The sequence below is a fragment of the Rhincodon typus genome, chromosome 25 (genome assembly GCF_021869965.1).
Source record: "Rhincodon typus isolate 14 chromosome 25, sRhiTyp1.1, whole genome shotgun sequence".
NCBI classification, from domain to species: domain Eukaryota; kingdom Metazoa; phylum Chordata; class Chondrichthyes; order Orectolobiformes; family Rhincodontidae; genus Rhincodon; species Rhincodon typus.
Genome location: NC_063356.1, coordinates 41817012 through 41837900, shown reverse-complemented (window position 1 = coordinate 41837900; position 20889 = coordinate 41817012). Strand labels below are relative to the sequence as shown.

Below are 20889 nucleotides of genomic sequence, written 5' to 3'. Positions count from 1 at the left end.
TCCTCTGATGCTGTTTGGCCTGCTGTGTTCCTCCAGCTCTACACCTTGTTATCGCAGATTCTCCAGCATCTGCAGTTCCTACTATCTCTGAAACAAAATCTAATTCTAATTCATTTAGTCGTTAGCGCAGATAAATGTATCAATACAACACACTGTTACAGCAGCATTGAAGGGGGCAGGGTTGCAGGTACTGCACATACCCATTCTAGTCAGCTCATAGCAATTCAACATACGAGAACTACAATGAATAAACTCACACTGAAGGGATGACTCAATTTACACACTCAAGACCAAAGGCACTTCTTGGTAGTGAGGCAAGTGAATATACATCACTCATTTGTCTTGGAACAAAACCAGCTGTACAATCTCTGACACACCTCTCCATTGCATTGGGAGTGCATCCTGTGTGAAATACCAGATAGGCAAACTACACAAGGACAGATTGCCTGAAAGACATTGAAAAAGCTGGTGGGTTCTCAACAAGAATGCAACAGATTTTTCTATTCTTTAATTGTTAAATGGTTTCACATAACAATTGATCAAATTTATTGCGCTCGGGTCTACAAACTCCCTGGTGGGATTTAACATTACAAAACTGGGTGCCCAGTACCCTGCATCTATTTTGAAATGTATTAGAAGAAAGAATGAGCAGACCATTCAGCCCATTGAACCCATACCACCATTCAATACGATCAACTTCACTTTCCCATCCATTTCCCAATCCCTCAATTCTGCGACACAAAAAAAGTCTCTCAAATTTAAATATATTCAATAATGAAGTACTCACGACCCTCTGGGGCAAAAAATCTCAAAGAAATTTCTCAACTTCAGTCATCAATAAACAGCCCTTCATCCTGAAACTGCTCCCCTTCATAATCCTGGAAGTTTCAATGAGATCACTGCTCATTCTGCTAAACACAAAAAGAATTAAGCCCAACTTGCCTCGCCCCTCAAAAAGGGCAACCCTATCATCCAAGGGATCAATTGAGTAAGCCTTTGCTATGCTGCCTCCAATACAAGTACATTCTTAATTAAGGTGTGTACTATCATTCTTGAAAGATATCACCTTTGACAATGCAACACTCCCTTTGTACTGTCCTAGCTGCTAAACTAAACTGTATGTTGAAGACTTACTATGGTATGACCTCAAACTCAGTAGTGTTATTAATTGGATCAAGATGTCAAAACATATTAAAAACAGACCAACATCATGGCCTCCATCCTGAAATGTAAACACAGGGCACTGAACCTAGCAAGATATCTAGTCAAGAAATGTCAACTTTAAAATTAACAGTAATAATTTCAAATCTCTTCATCCTTTGTACTTCCATCAATGTAACTTCCTCCAACCATACCAGCCTCCAAATTCCTCATATTAGTCAAATTTCGAGTCTTCAGCAGCTACGATCTCCTTTGTCCCAACATTAATGGCACTGTCTTCTGTCATTTAAACCCCAAGCTCAAATTCCTCCCTAATCCTCTCCACTTTTGGAATCTATCTGAAAACGTGCGGTTTTGTTAAAGCCTGTCTTAACTTCTCCTTTGGCTCAGCCAAATTTCTAGTTATCCTTTGGTGGAATTCTGTCAGACGTTTTGCAACATTAAACACTACATAGCTGTTGATATTGCAAAGTATTGAATGCACAATCCTGTCGTTCCTGCGTTTTATAGCAATGTCTGATACCTGCCTACTCAAGTTGCTGTAAAATACCCATATCATGACTTGAAGAGGAAAAAGGGAGATGTCCTGATATCCTGAACAGCATTCCTATCTCAAATCAAAAAGAACTTCACTGGCCAATCATCAGTCTGTAGAACTTTTGCTGATGGCTGGTATTTTAATCTACATGATTGAGTGTAGTCACTATTAAGGCATTATTTAAATGCAAAATACATGTCTTGAAAGTCTCAAAACAGGAAGGCACTAAAATTTGACAATTTGCAAGAACTGTACATCAAGATTACAGCAGCCCACAACATATCTGAACATTCACAGGCTCAATTTGGAGAAGTATTTTCTTCTTGTTGCAACAGATAATTGACACATGCTAAACTCCACTTCCTGCATAGCTGTTTATCACATTTATGGAAAAAAAAGCAAGCACACGAGGAGAGGAATACTGTATGAAGCATCAGAAGCAACAAGATCAGACTTAAACATGCCGCCTTTCATCTGGTGGGACCTGTTCTGTCTGCTCAGTCAGATGGACGCAAACATTTTAAAGGCAGTATTTCAAAAAAAAACCCATGGAAGTGCTGAGAAATTTAACAGACAAGAAAATAAACACCCAAGACAAGATTGCACTTTTCACAATCTCAGGACACAAAGCATTTTAAAGATAGTGAAGTACTTTTTTCTCTTAAAAAAAAGTTTAGCCACTGATAGAATAACAGAAAGCAGCAGCTTATTTGGACACACTGAACTTCCACAATATAGCCAGCTCCGAGTGACCAGAAACGTGCTTTCATGATGTTAGTTGAAGAATAAATAACGAAGAGGATACCAGCAAGAAGGTTTCTTTTGAGTTTCAAATAAGGTCATGGAATCTTTTGTGTTACAAGGACAGACAAGGCCTTGGTTTGACATATTATCTGAAAGGCATCCCTTTTCGCATTACAGTACTCGCATGGAAAAATTTTTAAAAAGCAGTAAAACAACTCAGCTGGTGCACACAGTCAACAGGTACATGACAAGTGGGCATTGGGGTCAAATTGAGTCATATCCCACACAGTCAAGCAGCTGCAGGAGGAAGAGAACAGATTCTTCTGTTTAAAAAAAAATCAATCCCATTCACCCTCAATTGAATCTTTGGCAGAAACTCCACTGCTTTTTCTTTGCGTTTAATTTGGCCGTAAGATAAAACAGCCTAATGTGTGATGCAGAAATGCAATGTAGAACATAGCCTGTGCACTGTTGTGCGCTTTTTCATTTTGTTTGTCTTGGCAAACCTTGCTGCACACGTGGCAGCCCTTCAATGTTTGATCAGGAGTCACACCCACATTCTTTAACTTGATGCACCTCATTTAAAATGCTGCTTGCCAACAACACATTTTATTTTTAGTACGTTTTGAACATTTGATGAATAACACAGCTCCACCCTCAGTTATCAGCATAAGTCTGAATGGTGTTCAACTCCTGCTGCAACACTCTGGTAACTAAGTCCCAACTAACTACTAACACAGACCAGCTAACTGGAGGAGGCAGCTCCACAAATATCCGCATCCTATATAATGAGCCCAGCACATCAGCACATCAGCACAAAAGACAAGGCTGAAACATTCATAACAAACTTCAGCCAGAAGTGCTGAGCGGATGATCCATCTCACCCTCCTCCAGTGGTCCTGAGCATCTCAGATGCCAGTCTTTAGTCAATTTGATTCACTCCATGTGATATCAAGAAACAGTTAGAGGCACTGTAAAGATGTTGGGCTATGAAAACATTCTGGCAATAGTACTGAAGACTTGTGAACCAGAACGAGCTGCAACCCTAGCCAGACTGACATCAAGCTGACAACAGTAGCATCTACTCAACAATGTGGAAAACTGCCCAGTTACGTCCTGTGCACAAAAAGCAGGACAGATCCAACTTAGCCAATTCCTTCCCCATCAGTCTAAACTCGACCATCAGAAAAGGGATGGAAGCAGTCTGTGACAGGGCTATCAAGCAGCACTTGCAAAAGAATAACCTGCTCACTGACAAGCCAGAGCCACTCTACTCTTAAGGTTACAGCCTTGGTATGAAAACATGGGACATGTCATGTCCCACTGGGTGGTGAGCTGGAAAATCAAGCCTACTACATGCAGAGTTACAACAAATTTCAAATTGCAGTGGGATTCTGGTAGTTACAATTTGTCTCTAACCACAACCCAGGATAAACACAAACAACAGAGATACCAAGGTGTACTGCTGGACGAACACAGCAGGCCAAGCAGCATCAGCGGAGCAGGAAGGCTGACGTTTCGGGCCTAGACCCTTCTTCAGAAAAATTCTCAGATTCTCCAGCATCTGCAGTTCCTACTATCTCCTAAACACAAACAACAGTTTTCTTCAGTAACACTTAAAAAAAACTACCTTTATATATCATAATGCGCTGAACAAGACACACTGCAGAAATTCACAAAGGCTCTTTAGACAACACTTACCAACCAAATCCATGACCACTATCATGAAGAACAAGAAGCAGTGTCCTGACTAGCAAAAGCCTCATCTCAGCAAATCCTATGGACAGGGACCACTGAACTGCCTACCCAACCTCTCCCTCTGCCCACTACACCCTTGCCTTCGTGTCCATCTGCATGTTTGTGTAGACGGGGACGGTTTAACTAGCACAGTCATATGTCAACAGTTTATAATTGTTTCCGCAGTCTATTAAATTAAAAATAAATAGATTATTTGTTAAGTACAGAAATCTGGTCCATGCTTTCTGTCAACCTGAGTTTATGCAAGTTGGAGAATTCCACATATTTTAAAATCTTTAACTTGCGTGATGACTTCAGGAGTAGCGGGGCTTGATTTTCAGCACATTATCCAGTGAGGCATAACACACTCCTCACAGTCTGTGTTAGATTGCAACCTCACCAGAGGCCTGTTCCTATGCTGCTGCCTCTGGTACTCATCACTGGCACCAATTTTAAAGCCAATCAAGGCTGTCTATAAACAAAATTGTCCTGAACACACTGGCAGTGCTGCTTTGTACTCAAAAGTAGCATTGTTACATATGAATTAATTAGCTCCACTTGCTCTGCAAAGCCACAAATAAATCCTGGAATTCCTCTCTTTTTAAAAGCAGGGCCCAGTTTTCTCATTTTCAGTTCATAGTTCAATCAAAGTACTCTTTACAGACAAAAGTGAGGTCAAGGTTCTTGATACCATGGTGGTTTGTGACTACATATTGCAGCAAAGCACCCTGGGCTATTGGAGTCAATGAAAATCCAGGGGAAAATTTTCTGCTGGTTGGAATCATACCTGACACATAGGAAGATGGTTGTGATTGTTAGACATCAGTCATGTCAGCTCCAGGACATCTCTGCAGGAGTTCCTCAGGGTAGTGTCCTAGGCCCGACCATCTTCAGCTGCTTCATCAATGACCTTCCCACCCTCCTTCATGAGGTCGGAAGTGGGGATGTTTCCCAATGATTGCACAATGTTCAGTACCATTCACAACTCCTCAGATACTGAAGCAGTCCATGTTCAAATGCAACAAGATATGGACAATATCCAGGCTTGGGCTGTAAAGTGACAAGTAACATTCGTGCTACACAAGTACCAGGTAATGACCATCTTCAATAAGAGAGAAGTCAACCATTGCCCCTTGACATTCAATGGCATTACTATCACTGAATCCTCCACTATCAACATCCTGGGATTACCATTGACCAGAAACCAAAATCAATTATAAACACAGCGGCTAAAAGAGCAGGCCAGAGGTTAGGAATCCTACAGTGAGCCTGACTTCACAAAGCCTGTCTACCATCTACAAGGCACAAGTCACGAGTGTGATGGAATACTCCCCACTTGCCTGGATGGGTACAGCTCCAACAACACTCAAGAAGCTTGACACCATCCAGGACAAAGCAGCCCACTTGATAAAACCCCAACATTCATCAATGCACACTAGCAGCAGTGTGCACCACCTACAAATTGCACTGTAGTAACTGACGAAGGCTTATTCAGTAGCACCTTCGAAATAGACGACCTATATCACCTTGAAAGACAAAGGCAGCAAATGTATGAGAACAGCACCACCTGCAAGTTTCCCTCCAAGCCACACACCATCCTGACTTGGAATGATATGACGATTCCTTCACTCAGTCAAAATCCTGGAACCTGCTTCCTTAACTGCACTGTGGGTACAGCTATACCACATAGATGCAGCAGCTCACCACTACTTTTCTCCAGGACAATGAAGGATGGGCAATAATGCTTGCTTCCTATGAATATACCTAAGGAAATATATTAAGGGATTGTGAAAGGCATTGAACAGCGTGTATCATCTGGGACCCTCCTGGCGTGTATGACATTAGCATTTGTGTCACTGTGAAGAACAAATGTATTTACCAAGAAATATACTTATGGGATTAATGTAACTGGGCACAATCCATGTCCTTGGACCATGTAACGGCACAAGCAAGAGCTATTTCATTCAACCAGTGAATACAGAAGGTGCTTAGAGTACTCAGCAGATCTGCAGGCTGTGGAGACCCTGGCTTGTGCTACTGGCTGGGTTACATTTCTATCAGTAACCTGTCTTTCCAGAATAACCTACTTTCCTTTGTGTTCTTACTTACAGACTCAGACACTTACAGCACAGGAGGCTATTTGATCCATAGTACGCATGCCAGCCTGGAAATCAATTTTTAAAAAAAAACGAAAGAACTGCAGATGCCGTAAATCAGAAACAAAAACAGAAATTGCTGGAAAAGCTCAGCAGGTCTGGCAGCATCTGTGAAGAAAAATCAGAGTTAACGTTTCAGGTCCAGTGACCCTTCCTCAGAACATCAGGTGTTTGTGGGAGCTTCCTGTGCCCACATTGGAAGGGTAAGAAATGAGGCAGCCAATTTCAAAATTTACAACTGATTGGTTTGTAAAGCACTTTTGTGATGTCTGCAGGCACTATATAAAAGCAACACTCTCTTCTTACTAATACTTACAAACCACAAGGCTCCAGCCACATCCCCTGTCTCTGCCAAGTTAGCCTTTTTAGTTAGTCAGGTAACTTTTATGTTGCTAAGAATACTGCCCATTGGCCCAAACACTACATATACCAATTACCCCAGTAGCCAATGCCTGTTCTTTTCATTCTTGTAGTGGCCAGGATATCCATTGTCATCGTCAGAACACAGTGTCTCAAGTTTGCTTACAGCAACTCAAGTCCCAAGGGACAAGATGGAACCTCAGTTTAGGGTCTCATCTGAAAAGTCAAATAATATCTGCTACCACGAGCTTACAGGACAGCCTCTAACTTTGTACTTGATCATCCTTTCCCCTCCCCCCGCTAAGGAGCTGGAAATCACAGTTCCTCAGAGGTCAGGTCAGGAAAGACTTCCCACACGAGGAAGTATGAAGAATTTCTTTATCATCACTGCGTGGGACACAGTCAATACTAGTTAATCTCCAGTGATTTACAAGTACACAGTGCCAGGTCTGGACACGCCCACAACATCTGTGTACAATTAACTGCTCAAGACTGTCTGAGCAACCAAGCTCTCAGTTTCATCTGCATGTATAATTAGCAGAATACTATATCAACGGCATCATTCTGGCCATTGACTACCCAAACATGAGGTCATGTCTCATGAATCCCTACAGTGCAGAAAGAGATCATTCAGCCCATTGAGTCCATACCGCCCCTCCGAAGAGCATCCCACCAGACCCATTTCCTACCCTATCCCTGTAGCCTCACATTTACCATGGCTAATCCACTTAACCTGCACATCCCTGGACACTATAGGAAATTTAGCATGGCCAATCCACCTAAGCTGTACATCTTTGGGCTGAGAGAAGAAACCGGAGCACCTGGAGGAAACCCAGGGGAGAATGTGCAAACTCCACACAGACAGTCACCCGAGGCTGGAAGTGGACCCGGGTCCCTGGTGCTGTGAGGCAGCAATGCTAACCACTGAGCCAGTGTACCACCCTCTTCAGCCTGGAGTAATCATATGCAAATTGGCTTTGAGATCTGAATACAAGTGATCCCAGCAAGTGGAAGAGGCACTTTGTCCTTAACTACACTTCTTGCCCACACCCAACCCCAAAAAAGGATACCTCAGGCAGTGGAACTCTCTCCCAAAATGGGTCCTGAAACATGGAGACAGAAATTGCAACACTGCCTCCCTGACCTTCTGTACCTGTCTTCATCTGAAACACTCACCAACATAGCAGAAGCTCACCATGAGGGTGCGTTGACTGAGTCACCCAATAGTATAACTCCTCCTGCTCTACTCTCCCACGACCCCTACATTTTTCTCTTACGTCCAATTCCTCTTTCAAAAGATCTTATTGAACGTGCTCCTACAGTCCTGTCAAACAGTGCATTTAGGATCACATTAACTCACTTCTTCTGATCCTTCTGTTAATGTTTCCCTTCAGCTTACTGACCCTTGTACCACTGGAAAGGTTAGCTTCATTTATTCAACAGCCTCAAAATCTTAAATTACACTTTCACTTTCCATACATTGTAGAGAACATTCTCAGTTTCTTTATTGTCTCCATGTAACCGAAGTTCTACATCACTGGTATCATTCCAATATAAGCCCCCTACTTTTTCTGAGGCATTAAACTGCTTCCTAACCTTCTTAGAGTCACACTGCAGTTTTTCATAAGAAGGGGCAGGACTGGACTCCAAGGGGAATATCTTCGATACAACTGATGTCATACCCTACTGTGCTGTACGTGTCCTATCTTGCACCAAATTCCCTTCAGTAATCACCCTCGTTCACTGACCATTACTGGCCTCCAAAATATCTGCCTTCTCATCACTCAAAGCAGACACATTGTCTGCACTAGCCCTCGAGATCAACTGTAAAATACAGTCACCCACTTTTTAAAGTAGTAGCGTATGAATTACTAATGCCAAGAAGTCTGAGATTTGCTGTTGATTAGGACAACAGTTTAAAACATACCAAAATGTCATTGAAGTGACAGAACAGATGATGTTCAACACTGTACTATTTGACAATGGTACATGGTCAACCATGGGTAGATTGTCAGTGAAATGCGTAGCCTGACAGGATTCTAGCTTGACACTATGGGCCCTGTGCCCAGCAAGAACAAATATCCAAAAATCCAACACAGACAGAGACAATTCCCGTCAGATTGCCAGAAATCCAATGCAGACAGAAACTGGCAGAAAAGAACAGCTGAAGATTGTAATTTCTTGCGAAGTGGTGACTCACCAAATGGCAGAAATGTTTAAGTTAAAAATGAGACACTATGTTCAGGGCCCAAGCAGGAGCTGAGTAACTGGTTCACATCCCCCTCGGCTTGGAGAAACAAGCTCAGCAACTAGCGCACTGTAAACAGAGTGCAAATTAGAAAGCTGCAGGACATCAACTAGTTCACAGCCAATTGTGTACCTTCTGAAATGTATCTACTGTTGAAATGTGATAAATATGGCAGTAGTTTACACCCTCAGCACCATACTGCCTCAGCAATGGAGCACGGTCAGCGTGATGCTCCCTCAGCAGTGCAGCATTCCCTCAGCAGCGCAGCACTGTACTGACACAGCAAACCCTGGAGGATAACTTCAATCCACGGTCCTCTGATTCAAAGCTGAAAGCATTAGCCACTGACCCCAAGGCTGTACCTCATTTCTCAGAACCTTTTTGATACTGATGCAAACTAGACGGTTCAAATTTAGCGACTACATACTATTTTCTGTCAATGGTTCTACTGGGGAACAAAGCCACAAGTTTCATAAGCAACAAGACACGTTTGCAGTAGACAGGGCAAGGTCCAGTCTTCAGTGAATTACAAGTAGGTTGAGCAATTATCTAGACTCAGATACTTTGTCCCCCGGAATCGGATGCCCTCGGGGGACTGGCTCACTAGGGGACAGAGTTGTGCAACTTGCTGCTCTTGGGCAAGGTCAGTGCAGAGGGGCTGGTCATAGTCAGCTGTGTTTACTCCTACTGAATAAGAAACTGTGCCAAGACCAGTCACAGAAACTACATCAACACTACCGGTGGGAGTTGTGGAACAACTGATACAAAAAGAAACCTACGAAGGAGGGCACTGCTTACCATTTAAGACAGCTGGGCAGGGGGGAATACTGAGCAGTTCCAACAATTACCCCTGTTTAACATAACGGAGGTGAATTCAATAAGGGGGAAGGTACCAGTTCTTGTTTCAGTTCAGCGTTACTTACGAAACAGTTAACGTATACACTTTTCACAGGAAAGGCTCCTTCTGCCCGATGGCCAGTGTTGAGGGATGGCAAGACAGTACCCTCTCAGGAGTTCTGTGATCCCATATACTGTCTAACATAGTTTCAAATGTGCACGCACACTGAAAAGTGGCAGACTTCAAGAGTGCTGCCTTGCTGTGCAAGCTTTTTTAAAAACAGCTTTGACAAACATTTAATCAGAACAACCAAAGCATGCTCCAGACTTGCCTTATGAAGGGCCCCCTCAACTCACATTTTAACTGGAACCAACCCAAAGAGGAGGGATTGCCAAACATTTCCACTTCTGTGGTTTAGGAATCTGCGAAGAGGTAATTATATTCCTCTCGGGTCACTAAAAATAAGCTCAGTTCTGTTCTTTCCCAGATATCATTACCAAGTTTTATAGCTGTGGCTTCTCAGTGACTTACTGTGGGAAACGCCTGGGACCAGGACTGAACCAGGGCTTGGTCCAATTCTCTCACGCAAGGCTGCTAAAGGAAAGAAAGGAATGTTTCAAACTGTGCATGCTTGGGGAAAAAGTGGAGCAATCTACAAACACACTCCCCAAAGACCTATCAAAACCATAAGAACGGTGCCAGCGATTGCAAGCACTCTGCAAGCTTTGTTGAGAGAAGATGCAAGTCCGTAACAGAGAACGACTCCAGCAGCTACCACGGCTAAGGGATCTTAGCTATCTTAAGATCGATGGGAATGGGGAGAGGTAGAACAAGTGACTCCCAGGGCAACTGGACCACAGATCTCCCGCCCACACCTTTTCAAATAGTGGCATTGTTTACCTGGCACAGGAACATTTGGGAAGTTTACTACTGGCACCTGAGTGAGAGACAGAGCTGAATACTAACACTTAATCAGCCACTCCCAAAAGCAGACGTTTCCTCGACTTCAAAACTGACTTCATCAAAAGTGAAGTTTTAAACGTGGAGTTAGTGCATCCTTAATCCTGTGGATACAGCAACATGGAAAGCTGATTTGATTGGCTAATACTAAGAAGGGCCACATGAGAAGGGTGAATGTGGAGGTGGAGAAAGATGCAAGGTTGCACCAAAGAGCAGACAGTGACTGTTAAATCTCCAGCCAGTTTACAGGCCCAGAACACTCCCAAAGAGCAGGAGACAACACCGAGCTGCAGTTATCACCAGGCTGTACTCAGGTAGCTCTTAGCAACACCGTAAGCCTGAAGACAATTACGAGCACCCAAAGCCAGGGGGAGGGGTGGGGAGAGAGGGGCGGCAGTTTGTATTCAGGAGCAGGAAGAAATTCATCAACATCTATGTAACGATATGAACTTACTATTGCTGCATTCCTGACTACAAAAAAATCAGTCATTCAGACTGGTGTACAATTCCAGTAGCAGGGTGCAGCATATACCCACATACAACTTCAGTAGTGGAGTGCATCATATACCCACGTACGATAATGCCCACGCACAAGATCCAATATGCCACAGTCAAAGCAGCCACGACAGACATTCTGTACAGTGTCACAGACTTTCAAGTATTTTCAATTCACAGTTCACACAAACACACCACCTCACTAATCTGCCTCAGTGATGGTAACTGGCTGGGAATGGTGTTACTTCTGATATTACAGCACCCGAGGGGCACAGGAACAGACAGCTGGGCAAGAAATCGGGCAGCTATTGAAGTCCCTGACCTGGCATTATTCCTCTGTTTATACACATAACTTACCTGGTTTACAACTGTAACCCTCACACACCACCACAGCAATAGGAAGATCCTGCAAAAGTGCCCATGTCCAGTCAAAATCTCGATTGCCTGGTTTCCTCTCATTCTCCCCACACCTATACAATCACTGCAGCTATATATAGAATATAGCCAATATTCTAGCACATTTACAACAGGAACATTGCATTGTCCATTTTCCCCAAACTGTGAATATTGTACAGTGAGGAAAACAAACCACCCAAGCCAACATTGATGGAAATTGCAGCATTTCATCCTATCCAATTCTCTCCCATGAAGTGTGACAGACAACAGCTTTAACCAGCACCACTCCACCCCATATTGATGGAGAGCACCAAACTAACATGAAGCCATAGCCGACATCCTCAAAGGTGTAAATAAACAGGTCCCCAGCATCATGTCTCTTCAAATATGCACTCAATTCTGACCCAACATCATAGATCCTATCTTGACTTCTAAGCTAGAAGTAGAAAACACCTAAACATATTCCTGAAGTGTCACAAGTTAGCTGCAGCTCATGATCACTGCTGGGGAAGGGACAACAGAATGGCTTACGCATGGTTGCATTGAAATACCACAACTTCGGTCACTTGATTTCTGCAAATACAAACCCGTGGACGTTTGTCACTGGAGGATGAGCTCCCACCCTACTGCACAAGTAGCAAGATGCCAGCTCGTGATAACCTGACATCTCAGTTCACAACAATGCCACCTATTCTCCCTTGTGAAAGTCAAGGAATAAAAGCCATTCTTGCAGAGTTTCAAAGATATTGGATCTCAGGCCTTACATCTCTATTTTATTGTTTCTTAGTAGATTGTGGGGCTGAAATTTGAGTTGCAAAAGATGTATTTACATCTGTAAATTTATGGCTCTGACTTAATTTATGTAAAATTTCTTGTATATCATCTTAATATTCATTTTCATACAGTAGAAAATCAAAATTGCGAAGTCCATTTGGATGTTGACAATTGAAGTGCCCATCTGACATTGTATTTGAGGAAAACCAAGTAAATACCATAGAAACTGAAAAAAAGAAAAGGCTGAGTACAGTAAATGTGACTCAGTACGAAGCTGTCTGTTTTCAGAAAACCTGAGCTAGTTCCTTCATGGAAGAATACTGTTTCCAGGATAACCCCATCCTGCGAATGGCCTTCAACGCTGCCCACAATAAGTTACTCGGTCATGTCAAATTTTGACATGCAATGGTTCAGGAAAACCACCTTTTCAGTGAACTAGAGATGGACAATGAAAAGCAGCCTTGCTAGTGAAGCCCATCTCCCACGCACAAAATCAAAAAGGGTCACTCTCCAAGGGTTCTACCACAGACACGACATGAGGAGAGTCTTTGCAGAACAGATGACATTCTTCTCTCCACCATCTACATAATGCTCCTTTAGAAGTCAAATTAAGCAGAAGTGGCCTCAAGAAGACACACATTACTGGCTATACAATGTCTACAGCAGCACAGCAGATAAGCGAACAGATAAATAATCCACCAGCTTGACCCATTGCTCCAGAGGCTTCAAATCCCACCATGACAGCTGGTGAACTTAACTTGAGTTAATTATATCAATCTGGCATAAAAGCTGAAGGCAACCACAAAAGACCTGTTGTAAAAACCCTTTTAAAGGAAGGAAATCTGCCATCCTTATCCAGTCTGACCTATATGTGACTTCAGATAGCAACGTGGTGGACTCTTTAACTGTGTAAGGACTTAAGAAATAGGAGCAGGAGTAGACAATTTGGCCCCTCTGGTCTGCTCCACCAGTTGGTAAGATCAAAGCTAGTGAGGCCAAACATGACATTAACTCCATTTTCCTACCTGCCCCAACACCTCCCTCCCCCATATAACCTTGGGCTCTCTGGTCAATCAAAATAAATAAATAAATTGGTCTAATCCAGTCTGGAATTGATTCAATGACCCAACTTTCACTGCTCCTTGGATAGAGAATTCCAAACACTTAACAACCCTCAGGAGAATAAATTCACCCTTGTCTCTGTCTTAGATGGAAGTGAAACGGCCTAGCAGGCTGCTCAGGTATACGGCCGGCAAACATACCAGTTATCCCCACAATTGATGAATGTCAAAAATAGAAAACGTGCACCAAGTATTTTGCGAAAACAAGTCTTTGGAGGAAACATGCGAGTAATTTGGATGTCACCGTGAATAATTTGTTCTCCATCTTTCTTGGAAACAGCGATGCACATCGCCCATCTGTGCTGTACAGATTTTGGTATCTTACCAAAGTCTAGACAGTATCACCCAGGCTATTACCCGCGAGGGGGCATTACAACCAGGCAACATTCTCCCTCTACCCAAGTTCCACAGTTTCTATTGAATGGATAGTATCCAGGAGCAGGAAGAGCAGTTAAAAATCCTCTTGGAACATTGTGGTCAAACATCCGAGATCACTTTACTCGGTGAAAAGGTGGGAATCCATCAATGTAGTCTGGCCTGGGGAGGTCATGCAATTAATTCTGAATCTATGAAGTCTGGTTGATGACCCTCTCCACTAGCTTAACTCATCATAGCTCGAGAATTCTATAGTGTGGTTGGGTCAGCAAAATCCACAGAAATTGCAAAACATTTAAAACGTTGCTATAAAAGAACCTAAATTAAACCTCAAATCAGATGCAATTTGACAGGAGCTCACGTTAAGAGACTTTTAGCCTAAAACTTGGTGAAGGAGACAGATATAAAGAAGAAGTATCTTGAAGGAAGGAAACGGAGGAATTTAGAAATCTTCAGCAAACAGGAGAACCTTCAGAAGGCCATGTCAGAGCAGGAGCTGGGATCACAGGGAAACCCCTAGATACTGACCCTACCCCCCCACCCGGACCGCCCCCAGGGTGGGGACAGGTAACCGGCACTCCCCGGGGGTACATGATCGGAGACCCCGCCGGGGAGTGTCTCTCTCTGTCAGCCCGGGCCCGGGCCTCGCCTCGCTCTCTCCCCCGGGGGTCCTGACGACAGGGTCAGGCCCAGCTGCCGGGCCGCCCGCGGACACTCCCCAGGCCCTTACCTGGCGGTTCTGGGCTGCACTGGCCCCGACCTGGCCTGGCCCCTGTCCCAGCTCCTCTCTCTCTCCCTCTCGGTGTCTCTCAGACCCGCTCCCGGGCTCCGTGCGGCCCCGGATTCGCTTCCGCCGGAGCAGCAACAGAGGCCCCTGTCCCCAGCCCGCGGCCAGACCATAATACCCCGGCCCTTAGCAACCGGCCAGGCCATAATACCCGGGCCCTTAGCAACCGGCCAGACCATAATACCCGGGCCCTTAGCAACCGGCCAGACCATAATGCCCCGGCCCTTAGCAACCGGTCAGGCCATAATACCCGGGCCCTTAGCAACCGGCCAGACCATAATACCCCGGCCCTTAGCAACCGGTCAGGCCATAATACCCGGGCCCTTAGCAACCGGCCAGACCATAATACCCCGGCCCTTAGCAACCGGACAGACCATAATACGCGGGCCCCTAGCAACCGGACAGACCATAATACCTGGGCTCCCTAGCAACCGGTCAGGCCATAATACCTGGGCCCCTAGCAACCGGCCAGACCATAATACCTGGGCTCCCTAGCAACCAGTCAGGCCATAATACCCGGGGGCCCCTAGCAACCGGACAGACCATAATACCCGGGCCCCTAGCAACCAGTCAGGCCATAAAAGGTGAGCCCTTAGCAACTGACTAGACCATAATATACACGGGGCCCCTAGCAACCAGACCAATGAGCGTAAAAGCAGGAATTTGTTGGAGACACTCGGCCGGTCTGGCGGTGTCTATAGCGGGAGAACAGAGTTAATGGGTTCAGTGACATGATTCCTCTTCAGTGTTGTGTTTACCACTTTCTGTTGGTGTTTTGTATTTCCAGCGTCCACAGATATTTTTTTAAACATTTATATCAGACCAACTAGAGTATTATAGGGGTAGATTTAGATCAGTTGGCAGGATGGCTGGTTTGCGATGCAGTGTGTGAGACAAAAACATTGTGGGTTCATTTCGCACAAAGGCTGAAGTTACAGAGAAGGACTCTCCTTCTCAACCTGTCTCTTCCCCTGTGGGGTAAATTAAGGGGGTCTAATGGGCCTGGCAATATTGTCAATAGACTATTAATCCAGGGATCCAGAATAATGTTCCCAGGGATTAAAGAATCTAATGATGACCATTACCTGCTATGAATTATATGTGACTCCAGACCCACAGTGATGTGTTTGATTCTTGGGCAGTGATGTCCACATCCTGTGACAGACTATGTGGTGTTTGTGCAGCGTAATTCCCGTCAGTATGGAGATGGCAGCCTGTGGGTTGACTCCCTCTAGGTAATAGACCCAGACAATGCAGTTTGTGCCATTGTTGTGTCTGGTGCCTACGTCATTGTTGGGTGCTTCATACAATTTCTATTCCTTTTTGTCTCAGCAGTCCATACAATTGAGTGGTTTGCTGACACATTTCAGTTAGCCATGAAGACTCAACCACATTACTCCCAGTTAAATATGGGAAACCTGAAGCCATTATTGTCAATTCCCCCACCTCACTCCACTTTTTTCACTGGAGCGTAGGAGATTTGAGGGGCGACCATGTAGAGGTTTATAAAGTCATGAGGGGTATAGATAAGGTGAATGGCAGGTGTCTTTTCCCTAGGGTGGGGGAATTTCAAGATTAGGGTGTACATTTTTAAGGCGAAAGGAGAAAGATTTTTTAAAAAGACACAAGGGCAAATTTTTTACACAGAGTGGTTTGTGTGCGGTCAAACATGAAAAGGTGTCAGTTTTTAGGGGCTTATTCCTGGGAACATACCAGCAAAACATTCAATAAGTCAGAATGAGATTTGTGAAAACGATAGCATTAAATTCAGAGATAGTAGGAACTGCAGATGCTGGAGAATCTGAGATAACAAGGTGTAGAGCTGGATGAACACAGCAGGCCAAGCAGCATCATAGGAGCAGGAAGGCTGACATTTCGGGCCTAGACCACCCTGCTCCTCTGATGCTGCTTGGCCTGCTGTGTTCATCCAGCTCAACACCTTGTTATCTCAGCATTAAATTCAGGTAGTGATTGCAGGACAATGGACCAGGAGCCAGAGGTACTATGCTTTGATTGGCCAGATGGCTACCCCCATACACTGCTTCAGACAATACACAGTGTCTCTTGTTCTTTTGTGTTGTTTCAGGTTGATACAGTAGATCTTGACACCAATCCCATTTCTTACACCATCCTCCCTCACGTCCTCCCCATCCCTGCAACCCTCTGAGTGGGTACAATGAATCTTGGTAAAGGCAATATTGTGTGCATTCCTGGAAGGCGCTGTGAAACTATCCAGTGACAAAGATGAGCCCTCCATAAAGCATTGTTGAAGCCAGGGCTTAGGTGGCAGATTCTGATCAACCCACAGGTGAGTGGGATCAGCAGCAGAATACAAAGGGATTCCCTTGAGACACACTGGATGCTAGGAACCAGGAGGCCATACAACTCCTAACAGCTGTGGCCAATTCAGTTCTGGGGATCTACCAGAAGATAGGTAGCCTAGACAGCACTGCAGAGCCAAAGGAATTGCTTTAAGTACATCAGCATCTCAAGCTATCCAACACTGATATAATTGAGGGGTACGTGGATTTACCTAATGTTGGGAAGGAGCAGCACCTGAACAAAGTAAAGACAGGGAAATGGCAGAAGAGGGGCGTGGTCTTTCTCAAGGAGCTGATGGGTTGTTGGATGGACTTAAGCAGAGAAGCAACCAAGCAGGATCACGCTTCCCTCCCAGGCTGCCCCAGCTAAGGGCAAACTGAGTGTAAAACCTCATGACGAAGTTTCAAGATTGCAGATCAGACAAGAGTCCAAGGCAGAGAGACAGGCTGATATTCTCCAGCCTTGCTTGCCATCAGCAGGGTCCCTTTGACCAAGAAATCCTAGACACAGTGATTTGATGTACAGAACACAGGAGGAGCAGGCCATTCGGCCCTTTGAGCCTACTCTGATATTCAGTATGATCATGGCTGATCATCAAATGTGGATGAGTTGGACCAAAGGGTCTATTTCCATGCTCTCAGACTTTGTAATTGTTCCAGATTCTATGGAGTGTTGAAAGATGAGACCACCAATGCATCCACTATTTATAGGGCCACTTCCTTAAGTATTTTGGGAAGTAGATTATCAGCCGTGGAAGCGTTAGAAAAGGTGCAGAGGAGATTTACCAGGATGTTGCCTCGAATGGAGGGAAGGTCTTATGAGGAAAGGTTGAGAGAGCTAGGGCTTTTCTCTTTAGAACGACAAAGGATGAGAGGTGACTTGATAGAGGTGTACAAAATGATCAGAGGTATAGATACAGTGGACAGCCAGAGACTTTTTCCTAGGGTGGAGGTAGCTATTACGAGGGGGCATAGTTTTAAAGTGAGTGGAGGTAGATACAGGGGAGTTGTCAGAGGTAGGTTCTTTACTCAGAGAGTGGTAGGGGCGTGGAATGCATTGCCGGAGAGGATAGTGGTGTCGGCCTCATTAGGGGCATTTAAGCGGCTATTAGATAGGCATATGGATGATAGTATAAGGTAGGGATGGAGGTTAGATAAACCTTAGGTTTGGGGTAAAAGTTTGGCACAACATCGTGGGCCGAAGGGCCTGTACTGTGTTATACTGCTCTATGTTCTAGATTATCAGACCCTGCGGATTATTCAACCTTTAATTCAATCAGTTTCCCCAACACCATTTCTTTACCAAAACTGATTTCCTTCAGTTCATCTTTCCCACACTTATCCCTTCTCTCCCATGCAGCAGAGCCAGCTGTATTGCCATGAATTTGACTGTTGCTATTTTCCCCTGAGAAGTCATTCCCCTCAACAGTATCCAAATCTGTTTTACAGGGGAATGACCCACAGAGGATTCTTGCACTGCCTGCCTAGTCCTCTTACTCTGCCTGGTGGCCACCAATTCCATTTCTGCCTGTGGAGTCTTAGCATGTGGTGTGGCCACTTCTCTATCCATGCTATCCGCAATGCTCTCAGATTTGAGGAGGATGCAGTGTCCCCAGCCACTGCTCCAACTCCGAAACCCAGGCTTCCAGGAACTGCAGTTGGGGACACTTCCTGCACACACACTGGTCCCATGCACTTTAACTGTACTCAGTTTCCGACCTACAGTCCAAAGATATGCAGGCTAGGTGGGTTGGCCATGCTAAATTGCTCATAATGTCCAGGGATAAGAACATAAGAACTAGGAGCAGGAGTAGGCCATCTGGCCCCTCGAGCCTGCCCCACCATTTAATAAGATCATGGCTGATCTTTGAGATGTGCAGGCTAGGTGGGTTAGCCATGGGAAATGCAGGGTTACAGGTACAGAGTGGGTCTGGGTGGGATGCTATTCAGAGGGTTGGTGTGGTCTTGAGGGGCTGAGTGGCCTGTTTCTACACTGCAGGGATTCTATCTGCTGTGATCTTATTTGAATGGCAGAGCAGGCTTAAGGGCCTGTTTCTAATGTGTATGTTGATATGTTATCCATCTCTCTGTCCCATCTGCAAACCCTATCACTAGGAATATGGACTTGCCTCCTCTTTAAGCCACATTAAGCTTCCAAGTCTATCAGTGCCCTCAGTCCATCTGCCTTATTCATTAAACCCTTTATATTGAGGAATATGCCATTAATCATTGATCAATTACTTAGCTGTGTATCTCCACCATTTATTTTCCCCACCTGCTCTAACTGCTGACTAATTTTCCACCCTTTATTTACAGTTTTGTGACTTTTTCTTCTGAATCCAATTTTCAATTCCCGTTTCCCTGTGAGACTTGTTTAAATCTTCCCCAACAGGGGGAGCAAGTGGCCTGCGTTGGTTCTGCTAATCTCGTACAGATTCCCATATCCCAAGAACCTAAAGCCTTTCCTCCAGCGCCATCTCTCGAGCCGCACACTCAGCTGCACGATCCCCCTTTCTCTGTATTCTGTGAATGATAGTGAGTGTCATTCAGAGATTGCTCCCATTAAAAGCAGGGCTTCCTAAACTGAGGCTGTCAAACTCAGAAGTCACACAACACCTGGTTTTATTTGAAATCACACAAGCTTCCAGAATGCAGCCCCTTAGTCAAGCGCAGTGAGAGAGGAGAGCCAGGCCACAGACACAGAATTTATAGGCAAAACGATATAGGGCAGAGAGATCAAAAGATCATAGAACTGGTGTGAGTGGAGTGTCAGATGATAAGTCTCTGCAGGTGACCGAGAGTGTCAGACAGTGAGTAAGATGTTTATAAAGTCCGTGTCAGTGCTGTGCTGTAATGACAATCCGGCAGAGCCACAGGGAATATACAGAAGGTACATCTCAGGTCAGACACTGAAATGTAGGTGTGAGGCTTCGCTCAGAATCTGTCTCAGAGTTTTCACCTGGAAACAGGTTGGTTTTATTCTAAAAGCAGGAATTTATAAAATGCCACACGGATTGACCATGACTACAAGTTGTGTGTTTTTTGAACAAAATAGACTGTGTCTGCAAATAAACAAACATATCGGATAAAATGATTCACCCCATAGATTTATACGTGTGTGTGTGAGTATGTATGTGTATAAGAGAATGTGTATGTGAGAGTGTCTGTGTGAATACGTGTGTGTTTGTGTGAGACAGCATGTGTGAGGGTGTGAGAGAGTGTGTGTGTGTGTGTGTGAGGGTGTGAGAGTGTGTAAGAGCGTGTGTGAGAGAGTGTCTGTGTGACTACGTGTGTGTTTGTGTGAGAGTGTGTGTGTGTGAGAGAGTGTGTGTGTGTGAGAGTGTGCGTGTGAGAGAGTGTGTGTGTGTGTGTGAGAGAGTGTGTGTGTGTGTGTGTGAGAGTGTGTGGGAGAGAGTGTGTGTAAAAGAGTGTGTGTGTGAGAGGGTGTAATAAGTAACTCAAAACTGTACCAACTGTACAAAATTGGCATTATAACCTCCAAGTGGGGATGTGAACCAAATGTACTCTTCACAGACAGTGAGCCCAGTGCATGGGAGATTGAGCCCACTGCAGGAGAGACATCAAGCTCAGTGTGTGAGAGAGATCGAGCTGTGTGTGGTGGAGAGATTCAGCCCAGTGCAGGGAGAGAGATCGAGCCCAGTGCGTGGGGAGAGATCAAGCTCAGTGCGGGGAGAGAGTTCGAGCCTAGTGCGGGGGGAGCGATCGAGCTCAGTGTAGGGAGAGAGATCGAGCTCAGTCCGGATAGAGAGATCGAGCCCAGTGCGGAGAGAGAGTTCGAGCCCAGTGCAGGGGAGAGTTCAAGGTGAGTGTGGGGAGAGAGATCGAGTTCAGTGCGGGGAGAGAGTTCGAGCCTAGTG

General features: G+C 44.8%; 1 protein-coding gene across 3 annotated transcripts in view; it reads right to left on the bottom strand.

Annotated features, from left to right (window-relative positions):
- The window catches only part of LOC109924049 (serine/threonine-protein kinase 38), a 50146-nt gene extending 35338 nt beyond the window's left edge, over nucleotides 1-14808 (bottom strand). For 2 of the 3 annotated variants that reach the window (XM_048611920.1, XM_048611921.1), the window contains exon 1: nucleotides 14634-14808. The gene's annotated coding sequence lies outside the window, so the exon portion shown is untranslated. Of the gene's footprint in view, nucleotides 1-10313; nucleotides 10372-14633 lie in introns of those variants that run through there. The other variant, XM_048611919.1, reaches the window with a different exon arrangement.
- Nucleotides 14809-20889: the final 6081 nt, after the last annotated feature.